The 8,118-nt window shown below is 43.9% G+C and overlaps 1 long non-coding RNA gene across 1 annotated transcript; it reads left to right on the top strand.

Moving 5' to 3' along the window:
- Nucleotides 1–1,520: 1,520 nt before the first annotated feature.
- On the top strand, nt 1,521–6,231 carry LOC130683170 (uncharacterized). The gene is made up of 3 exons (XR_008996783.1): nt 1,521–1,635; nt 1,775–1,876; nt 6,083–6,231. It is a non-coding gene; the product is annotated as an uncharacterized LOC130683170 (long non-coding RNA).
- Nucleotides 6,232–8,118: the final 1,887 nt, after the last annotated feature.

The following is an 8,118-nucleotide window of genomic DNA, read 5'->3' as shown; positions in this document are numbered from 1 at the left end:
TCTGCAGAGAAAGTTGTGGCAGCAATAGCCTCCAGCCAGTTATTCTAAGTAGAATAAAAGCTGTTTTACCAGGGAGGTAGCACTTTAAAAGCATTCAGCTTCTTCAGGTACATTTCTTAGAAGCAGTGTGCATCTTTCCCAGCACTATACTCCCAGGATATAGTCTTATTTAAAGACCTCTCTACTCTGATTGTAGGTCTAGGCAGCCATTGCTCCCCTAGACCAAAAAAAAAACACCTGTCATTTCTCCCAAGTTCAATTAGTACCCTGAATGCCCTGCACCATTCTCAGCAGTAGGAGGTGTTTAATAACCAGCTGTTAAATACATAAGTGAAGGAAGGAAAAAGTACAACCACAAAACTGGTCTTACTACGAGTGGGATGTGTAAAGAAAGTAACAGATTCTTCACTAGATCTCTAACTGATGTTATCTTTCTCAGCTGGGAGCCCCACTGCTAGGTATTAGAAAGAAAAAACTTCAGTTGAAATCTTGGACAGAAACAGCAATTGACATTTTCTTTTGAGATTTAATTGAGCCTTTTTTGGTAAAATTGTCCAGTCTTGCAGATGGGTGCCCTGCCTCTTGGCTCACCTCTGAGCTGCTATTCAGGGCAGAGGAGGAGGCTGGCCTGAGTTGTCACTGGAGGAAGGAATGGAACCCCTTACCTGAAGCCAGTCTGCATGACTGGCAGCAAGGGTCCATGTTCTAGAGGAGCTCTGGGTCACTCTGGCTGATGAACTAGTGACCAATTCCTGGTTACTTTGATTACGGCCCTGGAAATTTGGCCTTTCCTCAGCAAATTATGGTGGTATAGGTCTGACACATGTTTGGTCTCTCCCTGGCCCAGCCGGGGAGTCTCCCAGGCCCCTCAGCAGGCCTCCAGCCCCCAGCTCAGGGGGAACCCAGGAGCCCCGGAGCACCAGCTCAGAGCCTCTGCTGAACCATGGTGCTTCCTCCTCTTGCCTGGGCCCACACTGCCTCATGTTGAAGGAATACACAGACAAGCAAAAGAGAAAGTAAGCCAGCATTTCCCAAAAGGGTACCTCTGTTACATGAAAGAATGAATGTTGGGATATATTCACATAGAAGTGTATCACATGACCCTTGACATGAAGAAACTTTCAAATTCGTTTGGGAGGCAGCTAGGAGGAGTGCCTTGAATTCTTAACTGAGTGCCCCTTGCAACCTGTGAAACTGAGATCCAAACCTTTTTGCCTTTTTCTTGGTAATTCTCTGGAATTCCAAAAGGCCAGGAGTGAAGGACTCCCACGGAGGAGTGAAGTCCTTCCGTAGGGAAGGCTCAGAAATGACTAGAAACAGGTGTTGTGCTCTGCCGCTGAATTCCTAGGCATAGCTTATCTGACACAGGGCTGGACAAAGATGCCAGGGAGAGAGGAGCTGTCAGTGACTGTCTTTTGCTAGGGCTGGTTCCCAAGCTCTTTTGCTTCTGGCATTCTGCTTCTCATATTCTCTCCTTACTTCAGTCCGTCCTTCCACCCTGTAAGCAAGGAAGCCTGAAGAAAGCCACCCAGTCTATTTTCTTTCCATGTCTCTGTGTTCTCCCATTGCAGCTGAGAACCAACCAAACTCCATCATCTAAGTGGGATCTTCAACATGGTCTACCTTAAAAAGCAGGTATAGTATTTACTTTCATAAGATGTTTGAAATATTTGTGGTGTTTATTAGTAGTGATGCTGTTTATAGCAAAAAAATACTTTTGCAATTATCTTTATTAAAATTAGGGGTCTACTAAATCTGTTTTGAATATCCACAGCCTGTGCCAGTGGGGAGTAGGGAACCACTACAGTGAATTGGGGTAGAAGAATTTGCTGCTCAAGATCTGCCATCTTCTGGGGGTGAATCCTCCCACAGAGAGGTAGGAGTTGCATGCTTCTTTGATGGTTGCTGTAGAAGAAAGAACAAATTCTCCATTTGACTCTTAAAACAGGCACAGAAATTTGGACCTAGAAATAGCCTCTGGCTTGAGAGTGACTTTATGTTCAAGAAAATATTTTGAAATAAACTTCTAGCAGGTGAAATGTGAGCAGTTAGGGGAGCAAAAACTTATATGGTTCCCAAGGGGGCAGGTATTAACCAGGGTGGCCACGTGAAGGCTGACTGGGTGGGCTCACTTAAGGAAGGGGCGCTCAAGCTGGCTGCCTACCCCTAGCTGACCTAGGAAAATGGAAGTGGTTTCCTGGCATCTGAGGTAGGAGGGGACAGAGCACAGAAGCTGCCACTCACTTCCTGTGAGCAACACCTCTCTTCATTACATGATTTCCCCTGAGCCTGCACAATAGCAAAATGTGTGCTAAAGAGGCTTTCCTCTGCCAAAATACAATCTTCTGCACACCATGATTAGCAAAGCCTTCTTCTTCCCACCAAGAGTCTATGATTGGCCTTGATTACTCAACAATAGGAGGTCAGGGATAGGTTACCTGGTTTCCTATCTCATCCTCTCCCTCTTCTCCCATCAAGTGATAATCACCATGATTCTCAAATTCTAAATTCATGAAGGGCTGATTTGCAGCACTTGCCACTTATCCAACCAATTTAGCAGCAAGGCACTCTTGAGACCTAATTTCTGGTTTGAATTGTGTTCATCTACATCTTAAAGTAAACGAAGACAGAACTGAGGGGAATGTGGGGTCGTTTGTTGTGTAGCTGATTAAATCACAAGTGAAGGTGGGTGTGATGGTGGTGGATATGGGTACAAACGGAGTATGGTGACATCTATGGCCCTTTCTTACCTGCTTCCCTCTGAAGTGCCCACCAGACAGCCTAGGTAAATGCTGAGCGGTGCAAGAATGCCAGGGCAAGCCTGTAGAGGGAGTCTCAGCATGCCCTGCAGACACCCCTCCTTTGCTGACAAAGGACCAGCTGGGGCCCAGAGAGTAGAGTGTCCTTTATACGCTCAAAGGGTCTATAGCTTAATGCCCACTACTGTTCTCATGCAGGAGCCAATTAGTCTGAATTCTTCTGGGGCATGCGCGAAAGGAGCTATTACCTGGGGTCAGTGTCAGTATTTCATGAACTTATCAGCAAGGTTTGTCTTCAAGCCCCTTATCTCCCACTTAGACTGCTTTCCCCTTTCTCCAGTTCTCCACCTAGAGTATTTGGGACTATGTCATCCACCAACTATCTGAAATACTGATGAGTGTTTCCTAAAAGTGTCTTAGCTAGTGAGAGAACCATTCTTTTTTTTTTTTTTCCTGATCAATTCTATGCCTCCTGTATTTACTTACCTCAATTCAAAGCGCCCCATTGGGCACTGTTCTACCTGGACTACCCATGACAGATAATGAGCTCCACTGCCTTGATTCTTTTCCTAAATTCTGCTTCTTACACCAAAACCTACCTCCCTTATATCCCACCTCTTCGACCTCTTCCCAGACAACTGACTATCTGGTTCAATGCAACAAAGTTAATATATTTATAGACAATAAACAATAATAACATAGATCTGTTTTAATTGGTGATTGAAGCCTTAACCCAAAGAAGTGACTCCAATGCCAGGAAGGTCCGACTCTCAGGCAGGACAGCAGGTGGGCGGGCCAGCCACATCGGGTCAGCCTTCCCAGAGTCCCTCCACTCACGTTTGCTGCCTCTGATTCCCCAGAGCGTGGCTTAGTCATCCATCTCACATGCTCTTCTCCCAAACCAACAGTACGGCAACTTTTAGGTGACTGTTTTCCAACTGAAGGTTAAGATATATGATCTTTATAAAAGACTTTCAGGTTGCGAATTTAATGATAAAACAAAGAAAACCCTATAAAAGCATATTTTTAGGTATAGAATAAAAATGAATTCTTGTTAAAAAATAAAAGAAATTATAGGAAATTGGAAGTTTCTCAGGACATTGAAGCTCTGTGATTGTGTGGTTGCCCTGTCAGGTTACAATGCTACAGGACTCTAACAGAATGACAGCCTTGGGCTGGAGACTTGGTTTTTATTACGGCAGTAATGCTAACATGATGTGTAACTTAGAACAAGGCCTTATGCTATAAACAAGAAAGACAATGTAATGTCAGAGTACACAGTGTTGTCTTTGGCATCATACAGACAGTTTTCATGCAGGCTCTGCCATGTATTAGGCAGTGAGACCTTAAGCAGGTAACAACTATCTCTGAGCTACAGTTTCCTCATCTGTGAAACAGAGGTAATAATAGTACACAGCTCATTGGGCTACCCATATTATGACCAGCACATAACAAGTGTTCAGTAAATGGAAGCTATAATTATACAATTAATAGAATATTGTTATTAAATTGACTGAATTCAAAATGCCTTTCCATCTGAACCTATGTATTAGGAGAGAAAGTCAGGGAAATAAAGGCAAAGTGTGTAAGTTCTGACCTCATCCTTATTTTTGCATCCATTTTTCTCAAGTGACCTGGAGCAACCTATCACAACTTCCCAAACCTGGATGACGCAGCTAGTCCTCCCTCAGCTCACCACTAGCCAAGACCTTCTCTGAGGAAGAGGTGGCCTGTACATTTTAAGTATCACTCCTCAATTTCATTTCCCAAATGAGCTCTGTCAGGATCCAGAATCTACTACTCTAACAATGACCTTCCCCAGTGACAATTAAAGACTCATTAATCTATAGATGGCCAACTGTAAAAGTGTGCTTGTAAAATAACACCAGCTAAATCATCATCCTTCAGCTCTGTGCCAAATAGGAAGCTTTTAACCTCAGAACACTTAAGAATTTGGGTTTTCAGAAGCCATAACACAAAGGTAATACATGAATCTTTTGCAGAGAAACTTCCTGCCATGCTCTTTTGCTGTGGTTTGCTTCCCACCCACCCACACCTCATGGAAGTAAAAACAATGATCAATCATGCAAAGCAGGACCTATCTAAAATAACTGAAATGCAAGAGGAGATGAGTAATAAGAATGTATAGCAGCAGACACTGGTGATCAAGCCAGGAATCGCTCATCAATACTTGGCAATGGTTGATTAAGGGTCATACCCAGAGCCTCTGCACTGAGTCCTGCAGCAGACACGTCAGCTGGAATAGCTTGATTGCCAATGTGAGCCAAAATCTCCAGCCAGCAGAGACAGGTGTCCTGTTCTGTGCTCATGGGCCCAAAGAAATCAAAGTGGTACATATTAGAAAAAGGTAGCTCCTTTTTTGTGTGTGACTCTTCCACCTTTTCCATTAAATAAGAATTTTGTGCAAAATTCACATGTACCCACCCAACCCCCTTTTAAAATAGTCTTTCAAGGTTGTTGTTGAGGCTAGATGCTTCAGTAGTATAAAGACAGTATGAGACAGAGGTAACTTAGAGGCTGAGGGATTCATTTTAACCTCTGATTCAGGCAAATACAATAATCTGAATGGAGCATGCATGAGTCATGGTGTTACGTGCAAGTCAAGAATGTGTTCAGTTCCACTCTCACTTTTCTCTAGGCTGCTTTGATTAGCTCACTAAACTTACTGATTTATTCTAAAAATATGTACTCGCCATGTGCTAAGTGTCTGAACTAGAAAGTTGAAGCAATTGCAGACCTTGCCTGCAGGACAGCTCACCGTCTCCTGGGGAAGACAGAAGAGAAAACCAACAATCTCAGTACTGCAGTTGGGTGGCTCTCGGTGCTGCATGCACCCTGGGAAGCACACCCAGCATGGGGAATGCCACAGGAGCTCTTGGAAAGGTGACCTAAGGGAATAGTGACTCCAAGGAGAAGGATGCTGGCATAATGAGGAAGCAGACTTTTAGTTTGGAAATTTAATCTAAAACGCAAGTGATCATTTGAAAAATCCATTTACATTTGATGCTTGAACAACACAGATTTGAACTGTGCGAGTCCAGTAATACACAGACTTTTTTTCAATAAATATACTGGAAACTCGTTTGGAGACCTGTGACAGTTTGAAAAGACATTTTCATTTCTCTAGCTTACTTTATTGTAAGAATAGAGCATAGAACATAGAACATACAAAATATGTGTTAATCAACTCTTTATGTGATCAGTAGCTTCTGGTCAACAGCAGGCTATTAGTAGTTAAGTGTTGAGGGAGTCAAATGTTTTCCATGGAATTTTGACCCCAATCCCTGTGTTGTTTGTTCCAGAGTCAACTGAACTTTCAGAAGTTGCACCTCTGCAGCTTGGTGAGAGATGGAGGAGGCAGTTGGCTCTGCAGACTGATGCTACAAGTGGGCTTCTACATGGTGTTGTGGACCATGGACACACCTGACACCGAGTTCTCCCTGTGGACAGCAGCAAGCCCAACAGGTGGGCAGTAGTGAGGCCAGACTAGAGAAGTGGGGATAGAACTGGGTGTGTTCATGACATCTAAAGGGGAGAGTGATGACATGGGAAAAGTAGTTCCAGGAACTGTGGCCATGGGCAAGCAGAGTCACTGTCCCAGCCCTTCCACAGCCCACCCTAATGCAGCTCCATGGTTCACCCACCTGTTTTGGAAGCCAAAATGCCAAGGCTTGGATGCCCTGGGGCACCCCAATGAGAAGTACTCAGGGAACTGATGAGATTGCAGCTACTCCATGACCCCTTCTTCCTGGAAGAATCAGACATGTGGATGCTCCCGGTCACCGCCCTTGATGGTTCACACAACCCAAGCACACTGCCCGGCCTTTTGTGCTGTTTGATATTCATGACCCACACATATGTGCAGGAGCTCCAATGACCCACCTCACTGGGTCTTGGGCAGACTAAATGTCAGCACTTTCTTTAAAAGTGATAAAGTAACATATAAACACCGATTATTTGTGTCATTTTATTGTCATTAATCAGCACAGACAGTACCACGGAGCAGGTAAGATGGGACATCGGTGACTCCATTTTCAAGTTGAAGGAACATGGGAGAGGAAAGAGAGAATGCAACGTAGGGACAAAGAAAAGCTGCGGATGGTTATCCTTTCAGAAGGTAGGAAATAAAACTCTCTCCTAATCCAACAATTTTGAGTTTAAATAATAAGGTTTTATTTTAAGTTACTGTTTCTAAGTCTGTAAGGATCTCTCTGGGAAAATAGAGACATTTTTCCTTCATTCTCTATCTTATAAACAGTAAATATGGTATGGCTGAGAACAAAGAAGCCTTAATCAAACTGCAGATATTTTTTCCCAGTGAAAACCAACTTCAAAAAAATAGAAGTGTGTATTCGGAAAGGACAGGTGGGCAGGTGTGGAAACGTTCATAAGCAAAGTGTTCGGGTACCTTTCCCTGGAAGTCAGAGAAGTTTCTGAACACCAGAGAATCTTTTTGTTCCTGCCTGCTCTCAAGTGGCTCTGCTGCAAGCTGACATTGATCTCTCTGTGAAGGGTCTTTGTTATTTGCAGCTTTAAGTGGCACAGCAGCTAAGAGAGAGGGGCTGGTGTGTTTGGATGGCTAGGAGTGCTACTGTGGCTAGAATTTCCCACTGAAGAAGGTCTTAATCTTGATACAAAGAGCTGGTGGCCAGACACCATGACTGGTTTTGCCCATTGCATTAGCTATATAGATGTTGCAGCATTTAGAGCGTGCTGTTCTGTCAGCTGGCTGGGTGGCTGGGCTTTCTTAGAGTGAGCCCAGGGGAAAAGAGTGGAGAGTGAATAATTCTAATCAGGCCTGTCTGATCCAAGGAAGCAGCCCTCATTTGTAAAGGGGGACACTTCCAAAAGCATCAGGCAAGACCTCTATGGAAGAAGAAGGACATGATTTGAGTGAGGATGACTGAAGTCTGGGGCTGTCCCGGGTCACACTTTCATCCCAGTGTAGTTATGAAAAGTGCTTCCTCTCACTGTCCAAAGTGTCACCCTAATTTTCGGTATGACACTGTACCTAAGGTATGACACTGTTACAATGTCCTGACACAGATTGCCTAATAATACAATCCTGGCTAACATTCACTGAGTACCTATTATGTGCTCAGTAAATACACTGATCATTTTAAATACATTGATCTTACTTAAACCTCTAAATCAGCCCTACCATGCAGGTACCATTCTTCCCATTATATACTAGAAAAAACAGAGACTTAGAGTAGGTATATCATGTAGTTACAGTCACCCAGTGGAGACACGGCAATGCTAGAATGAGAACCCAGCTCTACCTTGCTCCTATGCCCTGGATCTTACCACTGTGCAACAGTCAGACTGTCCATACTCA

Source organism: Manis pentadactyla, chromosome 3, assembly GCF_030020395.1.
Source record: "Manis pentadactyla isolate mManPen7 chromosome 3, mManPen7.hap1, whole genome shotgun sequence".
In the NCBI taxonomy this organism is placed as follows: domain Eukaryota; kingdom Metazoa; phylum Chordata; class Mammalia; order Pholidota; family Manidae; genus Manis; species Manis pentadactyla.
This window is presented reverse-complemented; position numbering and strand designations above follow the sequence as displayed.